This window comes from Sphaeramia orbicularis, chromosome 5 (assembly GCF_902148855.1).
Source record: "Sphaeramia orbicularis chromosome 5, fSphaOr1.1, whole genome shotgun sequence".
Taxonomy (NCBI): domain Eukaryota; kingdom Metazoa; phylum Chordata; class Actinopteri; order Kurtiformes; family Apogonidae; genus Sphaeramia; species Sphaeramia orbicularis.
The window spans coordinates 59102319-59123154 of record NC_043961.1 but is presented as its reverse complement, the minus strand read 5'-3'; the positions used below and the strand labels follow the sequence as shown (position 1 = coordinate 59123154).

The window sequence follows — 20836 nt, the reverse complement described above, 5'->3', positions numbered from 1 at the left end:
TCCCAGGAATCAGAGAGAGCTGCTTCCTTTTCCATTCAATTAATCAATTTAATCATGATTCGCAGTCACCAAGTTAATGACTGTGGCATACATTAATCGGAAGGAAGCTGTGCTTGTGTGTGTGTGTATGTGTGTGTGTGTGTGTGTGTGTGTGTGTGTGTGTGTGTGTGTGTGTGTGTGTGTGTGTTTGCATGTGTTTCTGCATGGTGGCCAGCTTTCAGTTGAGTCAGTGGAGAGCTGCTTGAGTTTTGACGACTTTATAATTAACAGAGGCATTTAGTCACAAGCGACAGGAGCCGTTACGTATTGAGGGATACAGTATGGGACTGTGAGGAGACTCCATTTGCATATTAACATTTTGCATAATAAAAAATAAAACAATGCTGTTTAGGTTTGATGATGTGAGTGATTTCCAACAGCTGAATTGTAGGCCGAAATGATTTTAAGTAAGACAAGAAAATCAGGTAAAAAATAACAGAAAATTATCTAAAACTAGGGCTGTGCATTGGCAAGAATCTGGTGATATGATACAAATCATGATACTGGGATCACGATACAATATATCACGATATATCATGATACTGTTAAAATAGCAATTTTTTGTTTGTTTCTTTTTCTAAAATGATTATTTCATGGAAGAATTGAGTTACACCAGAAATCTGCACAAATACTGAACACATTTTTATTTGATCACAACAGGATCTAATGTGATATCACAAAATTACCTGTGTTAAAAATTAAATTCTGTTTTACAGATATTACACTGTAAAAAAAATCTGTCATTTAACAGAATTGTCACTGGTTATTTTACAGATTTTTCCTGTATTTTCAAGATACAGTAAAATATCAATGAAATGACAGAAACAGACTGTGATTTTACAAATCAAATGTAAAATAACACGAAAAAACTATAACTGTGAATAACCATAAAATTTAAATTTTTTCAAAGAAATGTACATGTATTAAAATAATCAAATTACCTATAAATACATATATATATATATATATATATATATATATATATATATATATAATTTTCAGTGAGACTCAGTTGTCCAATCCACTGATAAAAACTGTATTTGGACAGTTTATCAGTGCTTATACATGTTATACATTCACAAAAATACATTTATTCAACATTTTTGTTGTGAAACCTCCTGTAATTACACAAGATATTTGTCAATTAACAAACAAGTCTGGTTAAACTGACAGAACAAATACTTCTTTTACGGTTAATTGTCAGTAATTTTATCTCGTTTTATTTTCTTGTTTTTTCACAGTGTTAAACTTTAAATTAACAGTTTAATCTCATAAATAGAAATGAAATATTTGTGAAATTATGTACATTTGCAAATGTACTTTAATTGTATTTTTCTGTGAAAAAATAAAAAAATTCTTTTAAAAAATTGAAATTTTATGGTTATTCACAGTTATAGTTTTTTTGTGTAATTTTACATTTGACGTGTAAAATCACAGTCTGTTTTTGTCATTTCATTGATATTTTCCTGTATCTTAAAAATACAGGAAAAATCTGAAAAACAAACAGTGAAAATTCTGTTAAATTACAGATTTTTTTACAGTGTAGGACAGGCAGAAAGTATGTTCTATGTGATAAGGTGCAGGGTAGTTTATATTGTCTTACAGTGTATCTGGACTAAAGGAAGGTAGAAAAGAACATAAAGGATGCACGTGGACCAGAAACCAGAAAAGGCAAAAGCTATATTTTAAAAGCCATTTCCATCGGTCACAAGGGTGGAGTAATGAACCTACAGCACCGGGATCGAAAACAGAAACTAAGAAGACAGAAGGAAAGGCGGTGGGGTGTGGGGCCATAAAAACTCAAGGCCAAAAAAACGAGATGGATTTAGTATTGTATCCATGGCAACTGTGTGTAGATCCCATCACCGTTTCCTGGGAGTATTTAAGACAAGTTCACAGACTGGAGCCCCCTAAAGCTTGGATAGTAAATGGCACAATCTGGCAGCTGCAGTGGAAGTGTTTAGAATAGAATGGAGGAGGGGAGAGCTGATGAGTGTGTGGATTAGCTGCTCCCCATTAACAAAGCGTGGATACACTGTAAAAAAAATCTGTAATTTAACAGAATTTTCACTGTTTATTTTACAGATTTTTCCTGTATTTTTAAGATACAGGAAAATATCAATGAAATGACAAAAACAGACTATGATTTTACATGTCAAATGCAAAACAACATGAAAAAACTGTAACTGTGAATAACCATATTTCAATTTTTTAAAAGAAATTTTTTTCTTTTTTCACAGAAAAATACAGTTAAAATACATTTGCAAATGTATCGTAATTTCACAAATATTTCTTTTCTATTTATGAGATTAAATTGTTAATTTGAAGTTTATTACTGTAAAAAATAATGATAATAAAACAAGATAAAATTACTGACAATTAGCCATTAAAGAAGTATTTGTTCTGTCAGTTTAACCAGACTTGTTTGTTAATTGACAAATATCTTGTGTAATTACAGGAGGTTTCACAACAAAAATTTTGAATGAATGTATTTTTGTAAATGTATAACATGTATAAGCACTGATAAACTGTCCAAATACAGTTTTTATCAGTGGATTGTACAATTTAGTCTCACTGAAAATTATGTGTATACATATATATATATATATATATATATATATATATATATATATATATATATATATATATATAGGTAATTTGATTGTTTAATACATGAAAATATTCTTTATTAAACATTAAAAAGTAAAAAAAAAAAAAAAAAAAAAAAAAAAAAAAAAAAAAAAAAAAAAAAGCAAAATGTCATATAAAGTTAGGGCAAAAAACTGTATTTTGATTATGGAAAATTACCGTATTTTTATGAGATGGTTATTTTCTGTTATTTTACAGTATTTTTTCAGCACCCCTGCTGCCGGAATAATACTGTTTTTTACCTTTTTTTTTTGTTTGTTTTTTTTTTTGTTTTGTTTACAGTGTAGAAAAGCACAGGCAAAAAAAAAACAAAAACAGCACAAGAACAGGGTGATTGGTTTTTATCCCAGGGACCACTATGGGAGGGTTTTTGTTACTGATGATTCATATTTAAATGTTAGAAGTCTCTACATCAGCAAATGCAGCAGGAAAAAACATCACATGAAAAGAGGGAGGCGGGAAAAAAAAAAAAAGAAGATGAAGCGGTAAAATGTGAGACAGGATAAATGTGAAAGAGAAGCCGAAAAGAGACGCCATCCCACCTCCAATATCTGCAGAGGCAGAGACTATTTCCTTTTCTTTGTCCTCACAGGTGGTTTTGTTTGGATAGTTTACAGGATATTTATTCAGACTGACCCTAATGTCAGGCCGTTTTAAGTGCTCACCTGATCCACCGCCCTACAATGACATCAAGGTGGGCAGACAGTTTATCGACGGTGGAGTCTGACAGCGGAGCAGAGGAAGGCAGAAGAGCAAAGGTCTGCCTGGTACTGATAAGAACGACAGAGGAACAGAGGGAGAGGCAGAAACAAAAAAGACACACTGACAGAGATACAAGGAGGGTGTGTTCACGGAGAATCTGCTCTTTTTACACCATTTGAACAAATATATAATATGCTCTTTTTTTATCTTTCCGACCTGGTTTTTGTTTTGTAACTTGTACTTTTTTTTTTTTTTCTGATAGTCATTCACTCCTCTATTCTCTGTCCTTTCTTTCCTCTGTCTGAGACTGAATTAGGTCATTTGAACAGCAGTACAACACTATTAAATCTGTATATCCAACACTAGTTTCTCTTAAAGGGCTCATATTCAGCTAAACCCTTTTTTATTAGTCTTTAGTTCATTTATTTGTGTATTTGGACCAAGGTTGATATCATTAACGAAAACTAACGAAAGGATGAAAACTAGAATTGAAAAAACATTTTCGTTAACTGAAATAAAAATTTTAATTAAAAGAAACAACGAAAACAACTGAAACTGTATTGTGTGTTTACAAAACTAACTAAAACATATAAAAAATTATGGATAAAATTCCCTTAGTTTTCATCTTTGTCAATGTCGGATTGATACGAAAGCGATTTATTTTGCTTGAGCAATTTTAGCTAGCAGCGCCATACGGCACTCCACGGTTCGTCACTTCTCGTCGCTTGTCGTTTAGAGTTGGTTCCTCGTCCCCACTCTACCTGGAAACATGGAGACTAAAGTTGGGAGAAAGCAGCAGAGTCCTGTCTGGGATTTATTTGAATATGATGGAGAAGAAGAGAAAAGACACGACAAAACAAAAACTAAACTAAAAGTAAACTAAAACTAAGCATTTGGAAAAAAAAACTAATAAAAACTAACAAACTGCTCTGACAACTAATTAAAACTAACTGAATTAGAGAAAAAAAAAGTCAAAACTAAATAAAACTAAACTATAATGAAAAATCCAAAACTATTAGAACCTTGATTTGGACCCTAATAGTTCATACAGTTTAAATTTGAACCCTCCAGGTGCTGCAAAGCTATCTTTATATTCATTCTGGCCAAAATCAAGTGGATTTCTACAACCTGTTTTAATTCCTGCTTAATTTGTTATGTTGATAACTAGTTGCATCACAACATTTGCACATATCAGGTCCAGACTTCAGACCAACATTTCTCCAAGTATGACATAATTGTTTATCAGCAGCAGTGGTTGTAGTAAAAACTGAAAATATGTCCAAACTTGGAGCCCATTACCTAAAATGTTCAGTTGTTGGTTGAACGGGACAGAGCAGCACAGCCAATAACCTGGAGGGGGCGGGGTCATGTGCATGTAAAGGGCCAGCGCTCCAAACCACCTTTCTGGTGTCATTACTCAGAAATAGGGTTGAAGATGGATCTGTGGAGTTGAATGAATGAAGAATTCAGATCCAAGCAGAGCATTTACAGTTTATGGAGACCACAGGGAAATGCTGGAAAATGAAGAATTCCATTTAAAAAAACAAAATATCACTCCTTTAACTAGCAATTAGGCTGTTTAACATCTGTTTGGTAATTACGTGTCAAGAGTGAGTTACATGTAACCAATAAAAATTGATTTGTGCTTGTCCTGACTCAGGACTCTACTGAGTTTAAAGCTGAACAGATCTCTAATCTTCTATACTTTTCTGAACTTTAATCATCATTCAGCCCATTTTTACCTCCGCCAGGAGGTATTGTGATCACTTTGCTTTGTGTGTGTTTGTTTGTTTGTTAGCAACTTTACAGGAAAACTATTCCAACCATCTGTACCAAACTATGACCCACAGATAGGCCTAGGCCCTGGGACCAACCCATTCAATTTTGGGCCAAGTAGGCCAAAGTTCAAGGTCACAAAATCTACAATTTTACTATCTCTCATCATTGAGCAATTTTTGAAAATTCCTAAAAAATTCAAAACGACTCCGATTAGCCTCCAATTTGATCCACCTGTAGCTTAGAACAATATCTTGTATCTGGCACATAATTGTTCACATCCACTGTGGAATGTGGACTCTGTGGACATTTACATTTAACATTGAAAATCCCATTTACCACACATTTAAAATTAGAACTCAACAAATATTGATGTGAATTGCATCTAATTTGACATACACATGACTGGGACCAAGCTTCAACTTTTTCTGCTGTATGGAACAACCTGGAAACTGTTGAATTTAAAAAGAAATAGTCGATCCACACATGCACACTGTTCGGGGTGCTTGGCGGAGGTTTGCGTTCTCTGAACACTTGTTTTACCTGTAAGATGCACGTTAGGCACTGACAACGACCATGGCAGTATAGGAGATCAGGAACCTAAGACTTAATCACTTGCAAAGGCTGATCTTTAGCCGCTGAGACAAAGGAACATATAGACTTTTTGTATGCACACATAGATATTTAAGAGCAGACAGACCTCTTGTCCAGATCTGTCTACCGGCTGTGACACCCTTCAAAGACCTGAGTGAATTATTGAACACGCTACAGCGGCTGGCAGCTCTCCTGACCGCGATGAAGGCTAGAAGACAGATGGTGTTTCCATTTAAATGATTGACCCAGCGTTGCTCCTGGCATTTTGAATCTTATTTGAATCTCCAGTCTGAAAATCCGGTTGGATTTGTTCAGCCATGAGTCATTTTATAAGCAGCCACAACTTCCTGCCCGCTCATCAATTCTGTTACAGTAAGGCTTGTTTCTTACACGACAAGTCCGATTTTAATACATTTCATATGCTAAATGGAGTACCGTATTCACCTTGCCTATGAGCTATTACTGAGGAGGAGCGGTGGGGATTTGTGTCAGCCAGTCATGTAATTTTGATGGTCCACGTATCGCATGCGGCTTACAATAAAGCTTTGCCAGAGTATTCCATCTGGACAAAATGTGGGAGTGACGGATGTGTGTGCAGAGACTGATGAATATGATCAGAAAAGCGTATTAAAAATGAAGAGAAAGAGGTGGCAAAGAGTGTGAAATATGCAGAATATGCATAGGAGGCAAGAAATTCTTTTAGTTTGTGTTTTCGGCGTTGGCCCGCTGCCGTTTGGAGGGAGGAAGATTAGAGGGTTGTTTGGAGTTTGCCTTTTTGTTGTACCTCTCGAATCTCACCGTGCAAGTGTTTGGCTGACTAAGGCTGTTAGCTCGATGCAGCTTCTTATCCCCAGCTATCCCAGGTTATCATCTTGGCTTTCTTGGTGGCTCACAGAGTGCCTGGGGAGAGTCTGGATGATGGTGTGCGGTGATAACATCCAATATCAATTTTTTTTTTTTTTTTTTTTCCATTTTATAAAGCATAACCCCCCGGCTCCTAGAAACACAGAGTGATTCAGATTGCTCTTTGTAGCCAATCTGTTAGAGGATGTCTTTAGCACCATGTAATGGATCAGTTTGGGTCACAGTATCGCACAAAATCTGTCCAAGTCATTTCACAACATTCATACGGTATCTACTAGCTATCTGTCAAAATAATCAAAACCAATATTCATATGCAATCAAAAGTTTTAGGCCTCCGTCAAGTTACTAAAAGTATTCCCATAATGTCAAAATGGGAAACTGATTTAGAGTGTGTTTCAGTTCGGTTGCTTTTCCATGTTGCATAATAACATATTAAAGGTTAGATATTTAGGAGACCTTCAAATTATGCAACATATCCTAGGTCAAATGAAAATAAAATGCACTAATAGTTAGGGATGGGAAGCGATAAGAATTTAACGATTCCGAGTCCGTTATTGATTTTGCTTATCGATTTCATTCCTAATTGATTTTCTTATTGATTCTCATTGGGTGAGGGAATAAGAGTACAACCAGGTGTGTTTGTCTTAACTGTCTTTTATTTTTCCATCTCTATATATACAGTAAGGCTGCATGATATTGGAAAAAACTGACATTGTGATTTTTTTTTAACCCTGTGATATATATCGCAATATGAAAAACTATTCAAGAGGATATAATAGCTGTGAGGTGCCCACGTAAATGGTCCGAGAAATTAGTCGTGTTTCCTCTTGTTGTGGCAACAGGTGTAAGGCACTGTCGACACAGAACAGGTGTTTCAGTACTGGAAGATGATTTATTTTTGCTTTGTTAATTTTATTTGTGTAACTTGACTGGGTTGATGTTGTTTCTGTTATTGGGACTATTGTAATGGATTGGCAGAAGGATACTGTGGGAGAGAAGGTCATGTGACGGGGTGATTACCCCCGCCAAGGAGGTTATGTTTTTGCCAGGGTTTGTTTGTTTGTCTGTCTGTCTGTCTGTTTGTCTGTCTGTTAGTGTGCAACATAACTCAAAAAGTTATGGACAGATTTGGATGAAATTTTCAGGGTTTGTTGGAAATGGGATAAGGAAGAAATGATTAAATTTTGGTGGTGATCGGGGGTGGGGGGGCCCACGGGGGGGCGCAGACCACAAAATTTCATCCAAATCTGTCCATAACTTTTTGAGTTATGTTGCACACTAACGGACAGACAAACAAACAGACAGACACACAGACAAACAAACAAACAAACCCTGGCAAAAACATAACCTCCTTGGCGTGGGGGGGCCCACGGGGGGGGCCACTGAACAGCCTTGGCGGAGGTCTGCGCTCTCCGAGTGCTTCTAGTTTCGAATGTAGTGAGAGCGGTGTACGGCTATTAAAGATTCTTCCTCTGGAGTTATAAAAAATGTAAAAAAATTAAATAAATAAATAAATAAATAATCTTACAATATCATCCTTCTTGTAGCTGAAATAATTCCAGAAAACTGACGTTGCTTTTCTTTTTGGCACCAAGTCGTTGTTTTTGGTGATTTTCTCTTGTTCGTTGCTCGTTTTTCAATGTTGTTACCAGTGAGTCACTCCATGCGCAGGGGGCGTGGTCTGCTTCGGCAAACTGATTAAGAACGATTGTGATTGGTGGATCGCTGTGTGCAGTGTGTGTCAGGTACCCAGGTGGAAATTAGATGAGAACATACTGAGTTCATTTGCCTCCTACATTACAGGACCTGCGATGTGACTATTACGCATGCTTACATTCTGATGACGATGCTCAAATGATACACTGTGCAGCTCTAATATACAGTATGCACAAATAATAATAACAGATGACGGCTGCCCCGGTACAAAATGAAAGTGAAACTTAAGATGCTTTACTAATTCTTCTATGTCTCCCACTGTTGTGCACCTCATTTTCCTGTTCCCTACCTTTGGAAACTTTTCATGGGGCAGGACGTTTGTCTCCCCCCTAGAACTGGGCCGGGACTGGATAACGCCCTGGTGTTCGCTCTGCCGCTAGATTCACAAGAGTCGCTAAGCAGCGTATCAAACATGTGACATTCCTGTAAATGAATGTCATGCTGTGGACAAATGTTTGAACATATTGGAGGGATTTCCCCCGTTTGAACAAATGGAAGCTCTGACAGTGTTCCACTGGACCTGGTGTCATCTTTACATTTTATATCATTATATTATAGCCATACTTTGGAGCGTTTCTGCCTCGACGCCATATTGGCTGCGTTCTAAACCAAAACCACAGTGGCCGACAAGGGCCAAACACATTTCAACGGCAGAAACGTACAGAAGTACAGAAACGATGCAAATTCACAAAGTCAAACACAGTCTAAACCAGGGGTCTCAAACCTGCGACCCGAGGGCCAAATGCGTCCCGCCAAAGGTTCCAATCCGGCCCATGGGATGAATTTTCAAAGTGCAAAAATTCCACAGTCAAGGCTGTGGAACTCATTTTAGTTCAGGTTCCACATACAGACCAATATGATCCACAGTAAAATAATAACCGCAGAAGAACCGACAAGAAAGAATGACTCCATTTTTTCTTCTCGGTTTGATGTGAAAAAAACATTATTACATTAAAAAATATTACATTATGCGTATAAATAATGACAACTTCAAATTTTTGTCTTTGTTTTAGTGTAAAAAAAAATATTAAATTATGAAAATATTTACATTTACAAACTATCCTGTAACAATAAAATGTGAATAACCTGAACAAATATTAACAACCTGAAATGTCTAAAGAAAATTAAGCACAATTGAACTCTTTTCTGCCTGTTCCTCAGTGTTTAGTGTCTTTGTAGATCCGATCCATAATGCACATGTAGAAATGATAAAGTTGAGGCAGAATATTGTTAAAATTGCACTTATTTTTCTAAAGAAATTTCAGTTTTTCAGGTTATTCACATCTTTTTTGTTTGAATAGTTTATAAAAGTAACTATTTTCATAATTTAATTGGGTTTTTGCACTAAAACACAGACAAAAATTTGCAGTTGTCATTATTTATAGGTCATTTGTTATTATTCTACTGGTCCGGCCCACTAGAGATCAAATCGGTCTGAATGTTGGAACCTGACAGAACATGAGTTTGAGAGCCCTGATCTAAACCAAGTACAAAAAGAGGAACATGGTGCAAATGAAAAAAATGCACTGCAAGAAACAAAAACAAATGCATATCATCAAATGCTCTGGAGATAAAGAAACAATGCAAATCAAGAAAACAAAAACACTGCAGTACAAAACCATGCAGCGTACGAGTGACGTCATCATGCATGTGCACCGAAGGCGGAATCTATAAGTTAGAATCGTTAATCAGGCAAACGATTTCAAGGAACTGAGCTACTGGAGCCGGTTCTCAAAAGAACCGGTTCTCGATTCCCATCCCTACTAATAGTACATGACTTATTGTCATCTGTGCGCACCCAAAAACTTTAAGCATGGTGTGACCAAACATTTAGTCTGATTTATTATATACTAATTGACATATTTAGAGAGTGAAAGGTGAAAAGAAGCAGAAAAGATATCCATTTCATGCATCACTGTGATCCAGGCAGAATTTATACAATTGATGTTCCACTAATAGAGTGTTCATTACTCATTAGTAGCAGTCAGCCTGTCAAATCAATGAGACCTTTGCTCTAGTAACGAGGCACAGCCAAATGCCTTGTTTAACGTCAGGACTATGCAGTAGAAGATAAAATCTAGACTATAAATCTGTGACTGAGGGACAATAACCTCAGAGTCACCATGTTTCAATGTCATTTCTTAGCGCTGTAAAAGTGACGTTTGAGTATATATCTGCCACATTTTAGGATCAATGTCACTCTTTTTTTTTTTAACCACAAAAAGCATATTTCAGTAAAACTCAATCTAATATTACAAATTTGTGATATGATGTCAACTTGTCGTAATACCTGCACGAATTGTATATTAACCCACAAAGATCCAGTGCTACTTTTGTGGCAGATCCCAAATGATTTTTTTCTCTATTTTTACTTTTCTTAACTGATCTATCACGTTTTGTTTTGTTTTTTTTAAATAATCTTATCCTTCGTATTTTGCATTTACTGGTGTAAGTTATGTATTGTCCCTATATTTAATTCATTGATAATGTGAATCACAGTGTCACACATGTGGCCCGGGAGCCAATCCGGCCCACCAAGGGGTCCAGTCCGGCCCTTGGTAAGACCAAAACTAGTCCAGTTGAACCTAGAACCGATAAAAATGGAGTTGTCACTATTTGTAGGTTATATACTAGTATTTTACTTTAAATCATATTGGTCTGTGTGTGGAACCTGAACTAAAATGAGTTTCACACCCTTGGGTTGTTAAGTATCTTCAGTGGTAATTTTTCAACTTTGCAAATTCATCCCCTGGGATGCATGTTTGAGACCCTGATGTAGATATTCATAAAAGATCAGATTAAAGTGGAAGATTATTTTATAAAAACAGAGAAAACTGAAGAAAAAAGTGACTTTTATACCCCCGCCAGGAGGTATTGTGATCGCTTTGCTTTGTGTGTGTGCGTGCGTGTTTGTTTGTTTGTTAGCAAGATAACTCAAAAAGTTATGGACAGATTTTCATGAAATTTTCAGGAAATGTTGATACTGGCACAAGGAAGAAATTATTTCATTCTGGTGGTGATCGAGGGGGATCTGTCTTGGCGGAGGTCTGCACTCTCCAAGTGCTTTTCTTGTTTGTTTGCGTGTTTGTTTGTTTGTTTGTTAGCAACTTTAGGGGAAAACTCTTCCACCCATCTTTCCCAAATCTTCCCCACAGATAGGCCTAGGCCCTGGGACCAACCCATTCCATTTTCGGCCACGTAGGCCAAAGTTCAAGGTCACAGCAAGGTCACAACATCTAACATCCAATTTGATCCACTTATAGTTTAGAACAATATCTTGTATCTGGCACAAAATTGTCCACATCCACTGTGGAATGTGGACTCTGTGGACATTTCCATTTAACATTGAAAATCCATTTATAAACATTTTTCTGAATGTAATTGAATCTAACTGGACAGACACATGACTGGTACCAAGCTTCAACTTTTTCTGTTGTATGGAACAACCTGGAACTGTTGAATTTAAACAGAAATAGGTCGATCCACACATGCACACCATGTGGGGTGCTCAGTGGAGTTTGTGTTCTCTGAACACTTGTTCAGCAAAGATATTACAAACTAACTCAACGTAAAAACAGGTGTGTCCATCCACTGTCCATTGGATCCAACTCCATGGGTTTTACTGGGGAATCAGTGTTGTAGAAGAGGACGGTGTTTCCATGGTAACTACGGAGCCTCTGAACGTCCAAATGGGTCATATCTGATGACCATGAAAGATGACTAACTGTATTTTTACACCAATTATTTACATGTATTAATAGGATAAATGGATCAGCAGGTATGAAACAGTTTAGATCAGTAGATGGTTTGTGGTCACCCACCGGTGGCTGTGTGCGCTCTAGGGTTAAATGTTAAGATACTGAATCTAACCATTTATCTTTTTTGTTAAATCTTCAGATTGAGGACATGCAGTGCCTAGAGGAGAACAGGAGATTCCCACCTCCGTGTGCAGCCTTCCTTGTAAAATCTACGAGAGAAAAAAAGTGGTGAAAGGCATGCCATGCTGCTGGCACTGCGAGCCCTGCGACGGCTACCAGTACAAGACCGACGAGTTCAACTGCAAGCTCTGCTCGTACGACATGAGGCCCGATTCCACCGCACAGCTTGCCAGCCTATACCCATCGTAAAACTGGAATGGCACTCACCTTGGCTGTGATTCCAGTTTCCTGGCCATGCTCGGGATCATCGCCACCATTTTTGTCATGGCTACATTCATAAAAGTACAACGACACCCCGATCGTCAGAGCATCTGGCAGGGAGCTGAGGTTACGTCCTCCTGACTGGGATATTTCGTGTTACATCATAACATTCCTAATGATCGCGAAGCCAGATGTTGGCGTGTGTTTCGTTCAGAAGGATTTTCTTGGGTCTGGGTATGTGTATCAGCTACGCCGCCCTTCTGACCAAACCAACCGCATTTATCCGCATCTTCGAGGCAAGGAAAGAAGTCGGTGACAGCGCCCAGGTTGATCAGCCCTACCTCACAGCTGGCCATCACCTCCAGCCTCATCTCGGTCCAGCTGTGGGGGTGTTTAATCTGGTTCGGAGTTGATCCACCCAACTCAATCATAGACTACGATGAGCAGAGGACCCTCAATCCGGACCTAGCGCGAGGGGTGCTGAAATGCGATATCACAGATCTTCAGATTATCTGTTCGTTGGGATACAGTATTTATTGATGGTCACGTGTACTGTTTACCGCGATAAAAACCAGAGGAGTCCCTGAAAATTTTAACGAGGCCAAGCCGATCGGGTTCACCATGTACACGACCTGCATCGTATGGCTGGCCTTTATACCCATCTTCTTTGGCACAGCTCAGTCTGCAGAAAAGGTAAGAGCCCTGTGTGAGTGGGAACAAAGGTGTTAGAGAGGATGTGTGGTTGGATGGGAAGTAGACGCTGAGGCAGTGCATTGATGCCTGGATGTTTGATGGTGAATATAGACGTAAAATTGCACCAGTTCATGCAGATCATGCATACAAAATCTTTACAGAATGCTCCATAATTTTTATATTAGTATCATATAAAGGAGAGATAACTATGTGGTTTTTGGGTTTTTTTGTTTGTTTGTTTTGTTATATGGGCGCTTCTATGAAACTGAGTACATTTTGGTATCTGACACTTTTCCAGGTTTTAAGACCCATTAATAAGAGAGAAATTTAGACACATTTCCCCCCAGGATGGACCTAATGATGACCTCAGATAAATACAAAAAAATTATACTCTTGCTCTGGGCCATCCCGGAATTAATGAATTTTTTAACAAAATATTGGGGCCAAAAATAGGACCCAAATATGGACATTAAATGTACCTAGGTGTCAGTGCAGTTAAATGTGAAAACGTGTGTAAATGGTCTTATATAGACTATAAATAAAGACACTGGGATGACATGCAGGTTTATCATGAATCTCAGTCTCATTCCAGGTTTGGTGTGTAACCCATCGTGTCCACTTGTGTTACATGCAGAACCTGAACATTTAAACGCATATAAATCACAAATGATGTTGCAATAGCGGTCATTTTTGTGAAACACTCTGCCTTGGATAATTACTTCAATTCCCAAAATGTACCTTTGAGAGAATAAAGAGATATAAAAAAAAAAAAAATAGTAGAGTGTAATTTTCGTGTCCTTTTGACCGTGTTACATGCAGATTTTTGTATTAAATATAATGTAAATAATATAAAAATGTGTTTTATCTGAAAAATAGTTTCTCTTTTATCTCATTAAGTATTTATTTTAAAACAGACCCAAGTGCTTCCAACTTGCTTCATAACGTTAGTCTACGTCTGGTTTGAATTTTTAGCCCAAATGTCCTGTTTTTATTTATTTATTTTTATTTATTTTATTTGCACAAACTAAAAACAGCAATAGAAAAAAACAACAACATTCAAACAAGTAACAAAATTGTGCAGGAGAGGTTAGAAGCCAAAAAGAAGGCTTATGTGAATATCTCCCCTGAAAAGAACAATACACACAAAAAAAAAAAAGAATTAAAAAATACAATATAACTGAAATAATAAACTAAAGTAAAAACAATAAAAATGTAATCCACATTACAAATCATCAAATACAAATTAAGTAATACACAGCCTTACATTTTTTCATGAATTAAAGTCCTTTTCAGATGCTTTTTAAACAATGAAGTAGATGTGATTGAAGTTCAGGTCTTAGATTATTCTATTATTATATTATTTTATTATTATTATTATTATTATTTTAGGACCAGTTCATGAAGCATCCATATAATTTTATTTATGGATTTCAGCAGCATAAACAAGGATGCATCATACAGAGTGTACATTTTTGCAGTCTGTCTTAACATAAGTCCTCACCCCCAACTTAACCTCCTAGGACCCACTGTCCACATTTGTGGACAAGAGTTTCACAACTTTATACGGTAGTCCGGCATCCGTGGTTCGGCCAGGGGGTGGTGGTGGTGGGGGTACGGTAGCGATCCGTGGCGCTTGTACTTCACAGAAGTAAAAGGTAAACTTAAGGCTCATTTCCCTTTTCCCTATCTCCTGAATCTGTGTAAACTTTAATTGGAGTGTTCAGGACGTTTGTCCTGTTCTATTCTACAGGGTGTCCCATAAGTCATCATACATACAGGGTGGGGAAGCAAAATTTACAATATTTTGAGGCAGGGATTGAAAGACAGTGTATGACCAGTTAGTTTATTGAAAGTCATGAGAATTATTGCCACAAGAAAATGTCCATAATAGAAAATGTTTTTTCTGTGTCCTCCTTCTTCTCAATAACTGCCTTCACACGCTTCCTGAAACTTGCGCAAGTGTTCCTCAAATATTGGGGTGACAACTTCTCCCATTCTTCTTTAATAGTATCTTCCAGACTTTCTCCTAATAGTTTTGCTCATAGTCATTCTCTTCTTTCCATATAAACAGTCTTTATGGACACTCCAACTATTTTGAAATCTCCTTTGGTGTGACGAGTGCATTCAGCAAATCACACACTCTTTGACGTTTGCTTTCCTGATTACTCATATGGGCAAAAGTTTCTGAAAAGGTATGGATAATAGTGTTAGGTATGATTATGACACCAATATATGTTTGGTTTCAAAACAATTGACGTAGTCTGCTGAGAAAAAACAAACTAAATGTTCAGTGTAAATTTTGCTTCCCACCCTGTAGGAAAAATAAACGTTTCTGACATAAACCATTTTTATTTTATAATATGCTCTATATGACTGCCATTTTGTCGGAACAAATTGATCCAAAACATTCCTGTTTTTTGAACTTGACAATAAGTTTTGCCACAGTGTCGCGTGTGATACTCGTCCCATGTTTTCTGTTAAATGTGCTTGCAAATACGACTGCTTGCTGAACCGGCCATCAGGATGATGTCAGTTCATTGCTCTTTATTCAAATGTTCTTTGGGTTATCTGAAATATAAAGAAATACATGTTAGAACCATATATGTATGGAATGTATTATGTCTCCTATGTATGGAGACTTATGGGACACCCTGTATATTAGACTGATGTAGAAAAGTCTGGTGATGATTTTTTTGTATGAAATTTATGGGTGGTGGACAGGATTAGTGGAAACACTGGTAGTAGACACTTATGCTGGATCTGTCAACCCCTAGTCTGGGGGGAGGAGCAGAGGATACCACGCTCTACAGTATTTGGAATGTGATTGCAGTACCAGTTTTAGCCACAATCCTACATATGGCACTTTAAGTGAAGAAAAAACACACATTTCGTGTTTCCAACAAATCAGAGCGTTGCAACATCAGTCACAAGGGTGACAATCACCACTGTGTTCCATTTTATCAGCAAAGGGTTCCAGACAAGAGCCTGATGTGCTGCTGCTGAAAATAATCTCATCCATGTTTTACAAAGAGACAAATGCTTTGATATGAAAATCATTGCATGTTTTATTGTTCATCAGAGAAAAGTGATAAAATTGCTAGAAAAAATATAAAAAAAAAGAAAAAAATAATGATCTTTGTGATTTGCAAAGATGAGGAATCGAGACATAATTTTATGCAGCAACATGTTATCAGGAAAAGAGAGAAAAAAAAACATCAATAGGGTGACGTATTATTGTTTTTGTCGTGACCTCGGGCTTGTGTTTGTTCTCATCAGCTACTTGGGCCTGATGAAGCAATTACAGCACTCACAATTAATAAAGGACAACAGCTGCAATCCCCAGGTGTTAAAGTGCGTCTGCAGAGGTGGTTAAGCTGCTCACAGACATCGTGTTGTCTCGGTTCTTTTGGTTCGAACAGGTTATAAAAGCTCCCAGGAGCTGACACAATCAGTTCATTTCCCCCCCGTACGCCTAAGGCCAGAACTGAATTTTGTCACACTGTGAGGAAAGTTAGGATGAAGAAAGTTGACAAAAAAAGTTGAAGCGTTCCCCTTCATTATTGTGTGACCTTTACATCTTATCGCAGTTACATGGAAGACATAACTAAATTAAATTAGGCTCTATATTTATAAGCCGAAGAAAAAGGAGTGCACCACATGTGTTAATAAGTTTGTTCCTTTTTTTTTTTGTGTGCAAATCTGGGGATGAGATGTGACCCTGTTAGTAATTATAAAGAGCCAACTACAAATACAGCATTTTTTTAATCAAAGTATTTTTATTAAGTCTTTCAAACATACAAAAAAAGTAAAACAACACTGAGACATATAGCAGAGGCATAAGACCAGTGGTGTAGTGGTCCCTGGAGAAGTGGCTATACTCTCAATTTTGCCTTTTTTTTAAAGAAGTCCAGAAAAAATGCCCTGTTTTAGAAACAGTGACATGTCTGACTACTCTATTTATTTTACCCAAAATCCATCAGTAGTATTTACTCACTGTTGTAAAATGATCATGACTTGATCAGGAGCAGTTGTAGGTTTTACTGGACACATAAGTATAGTATGAATGGAAATGGATTCAACATGAGGCTAACATAGGATAACGTTAGCCTTCCATGACGTTAGCCTTTCATAATATTAACCTTTCATAAAGTTAGCCTTTCATAATATTAGTTTTTCAAAATATTAACTGTTCATAACATTAGCCTTTCATAACATTAGCCTTTCATATTGTTACCCTTATAGAACGTTAGCCTTTCATAATATTAGCTATTCAAAACGTTAGCTATTCATAATGTTAACCTTTCATAATGTTAGCCTTTCATAATGTTAGCTTTTCATAACATTAGCCTTTCATAACATTAGCCTTTCATATCGTTAGCATTTCATAATCTTAGCCTTTCATAATATTAGCTCATTATGTTAGCCTTTCATAACATTATTTCATAGCGTTAGCCTTTCATAATATTAGCTTTTCAAAACATTAGCTGTTCATAACGTTAGCCTTTCATAATGTTAGCCTTTCATAACATTAGCGTTTCATAGTGTTACCCTTTCATAATATTAGCTTTTCATAACATTAGTCTTTCATAATATTAGCCTTTCATAATATTAGCTTTTCAAAATTAGCTGCTCATAATATTTGCCTTTCATAAACATTAGCCTTCATAATGTTACCCTTTTAGAACGTTAGTCTTTCATAATATTAGCTATTCATAACCTTAACCTTTCATAATGTTAGCCTTTCATAACATTAGCTTTTCATATCATTAGCATTTCATAATGTTAGCCTTTCATAACATTAGCCTTTCATAATGTTAGCCTTTCATATTGTTAGCCTTTCATAACATTAGCCTTTCATATTATTAGCTTTTCAAAACGTAGCTGTTTTAGTTAGCTTTCTAACATAGCCTTTCATAAAGTTAGCTTTCATAACATTAGCCTTTCATAACGTTAGCCTTTTATGTTACACAGCGCACATTATCCAGAGTCAAGGTGCATTCAGTGTCACCTGTTCTACATCAGAAATAAAAGGATGCCATACCGCATTAAACTTCCCCATTGATCCATTCAATGTGTATATATCTTTTCAGTTTTAAGGAAAAAACTGACTCATATTTCCATCGGCCAAAGGACGGGGGTTTGTCATTCTTCCAATTGAAAAGAAATACAGAAATAATTACAGAATGACATTTTGCTTGAAACAGAACAGCCCAAACAGGTATTTTGTTCCATAGTACAGTAAGCTACGTCAGCTACTTAAAGCAGCAGACTTCAGCATTACCGCTAAATGACACGGTACATTTAAAGTGCATTTTGATTTAAGTAGATTCTGCTTCTAATACATAAGTTGGCAGCGACTGAAGTTTTGGAATAGAGTTCTAAAACTAGCTTGAGGGAAAGTTTAAGAGGGTTATATGGTTTCCAGCTTCCCAGGAAGGATTTTGTCTGTTATCAGAGGTCCAGGTAAGAGTGTCCTGCCTGACACTGGGAGCTTCAGGCTCTGATCTTTGGCAGAGTCATTCGAAAACTAAGCCTCTCTGCCTGGCACTCAGCATTAAGAGATGGATTGGCTTAAACCCTACTGATGACTTGTGTTGTCCACCGGGATACACTTGTCCACCCAAACCACTTCAGGCACACAACAGCAGATAAGCTGCTGGCCTCTGAGAGCTGCCCAACAGCCCTGTCAGTGCACAGCTAGGGGAGGTGGGCTACCAGAACCAAACGTATTATACATCTACAAGCAACACAACACAATCAAGAAAGTGTTTAAACTGTGTTATTCCGTGCGTTTCCATTAAAACTTTATTCCTGGTTTAATCTGATTAAAGGTTCGATCCTATTTCAGATGCCCATGTAAACACCTTATTCCAGTTGAAAAAGAAAAGTTCAGATTAAATTTAAACCCAAATAAAGTCACTGGTTTAATCCCCTTTTAATTCTGATCTAAATTTTCCTGGATATGTAAACCCTTTTCCATTTGGACTTTATTCCTTCATTCTGCACATGCTCAGTGTCTTGTCACAATGACGCACACATGGAAGAATCTGCACTGCAGTCTAGTCTTCCCAAAGCGTTCCAGTGGGCTATTCTGATGGGATCTACCAGCCTGGAAAACCCTGAAGGAACAGTTCAACACTTGTTTTTATTCATTCATCGACATGAACTAATGAGTTCCATCAGTGGCTAAACAGTTTGCACTGCAGTGCACCGATTGCCTTGTTCTTGCAGCCCTTCTGTTAGCTTAGCCTAGCTTAGCATAATGGCTTCATTCTTATGGTCAGACGTAGCCAGGCTTTTAGAGGTGATTTGTAGTATTTTATGAGTGATTTGGTGAAATTCAGTTCTCCCTAATCATTCCTTTAGTCCGCTGGGGTCAATATGATCACAAACTGAGGCTCAGATCATGGTCATGTGACTTACTGCAGGAATAAAATCTGGGCAAATAAAAACTAATGCAAAGCTAAAACGCTAAAGCAAAGCTAATTTAGTGCATGCATCCCTTCCAACAAGATTTTCCAACTTCAACAAACAGTCCCAAGATTGTATGAGTGCAGTAAGTCGCAGATCTAAAGAAATAATTAGGGAGACTCGGATTTCACAAAATCACTTACAAAAGACGACAAATCACCTTTAAAAAACTGGCTACATGTGACCATGGAAATGCAGGACTATGCTAAGCTAAGCTAACAGAAGGGCTGTGAGAACAAGGCAACGTGAGCACTGCAGCGCAAACCCTTTTACTCACTTATCTACCTCATTAATACCTCATGTAAACCTTTATTCAGGTTTAACATTTCCATGTAAACAGAAGAGAAAATACTTTAGTTCCAAATTAATTTCTTCTGGAAAAATAAATCGGATTTAAAAAAACCTCATGTAACCGTACCCATTGTCTTATATCTGCAGTTTTACAAAACACTAGTTTGGGGTAGGGATGTCCCTGCCGAGCTGGCATTTTTAAAAAATTTTTTCATTTTCTTTTATTGAAGTCAAGGCATACCAAAGTGACAATCATACAAGAAAAAAAAAACCAACAACACTTTTAGATTTTCTACATAACGAAAAACACCGTGCCCACCCCATCCCTCCCTCCACCCTATGGAGTCCCAGTCAATGCATCCTCATCTAAGATTAAATTTAAAAAATAAATAATAAGCAAATTAAAAAAAACAACCTGTAGAGGCAATAATATAGTGGGTATGACATCATCAGGCATGAATAATTAAACAAAAAAACGACAGGAGTGAAGTTGGTCTGTGAGGTGGATTTGAGCGCAGATGTGGTTGTGTGTGCTGGGCTGTGGAACGACACACGTCATCCTCATGATCTAGCCTAGAACTCATAAATTCATGAGTTATCAGGGAGAGTTTTTATTGTGCTAATAAAGGCCATTACTGGGTTCCAGGTGGAGTAGAAGAGGTTTTTGGACCCCCTGAGTGTGTTTTTAACCTTTTCCAGACTTAGATGGAACATGAGCTCACTCATCCATAAGAAGGTGCTGGGAGGTTTGGGGGATTTCCACTGCAGGAGAATCCCTCGATGGGCGAGTAGAGTAGTGAATGCTATAATGTCTTTGTGCTTATTGATAACACTGGGTTACAAAAAAATGTTTTTGTAAGTTGTCTAGGTTTTTTCAACTGAATTAGGACCATTTTGCACCG

General features: G+C 37.1%; 1 pseudogene; it reads left to right on the top strand.

Moving 5' to 3' along the window:
• Positions 1–20836, top strand: part of LOC115419774 (metabotropic glutamate receptor 7-like) — a 598752-nt pseudogene that overhangs the window by 486213 nt on the left and 91703 nt on the right.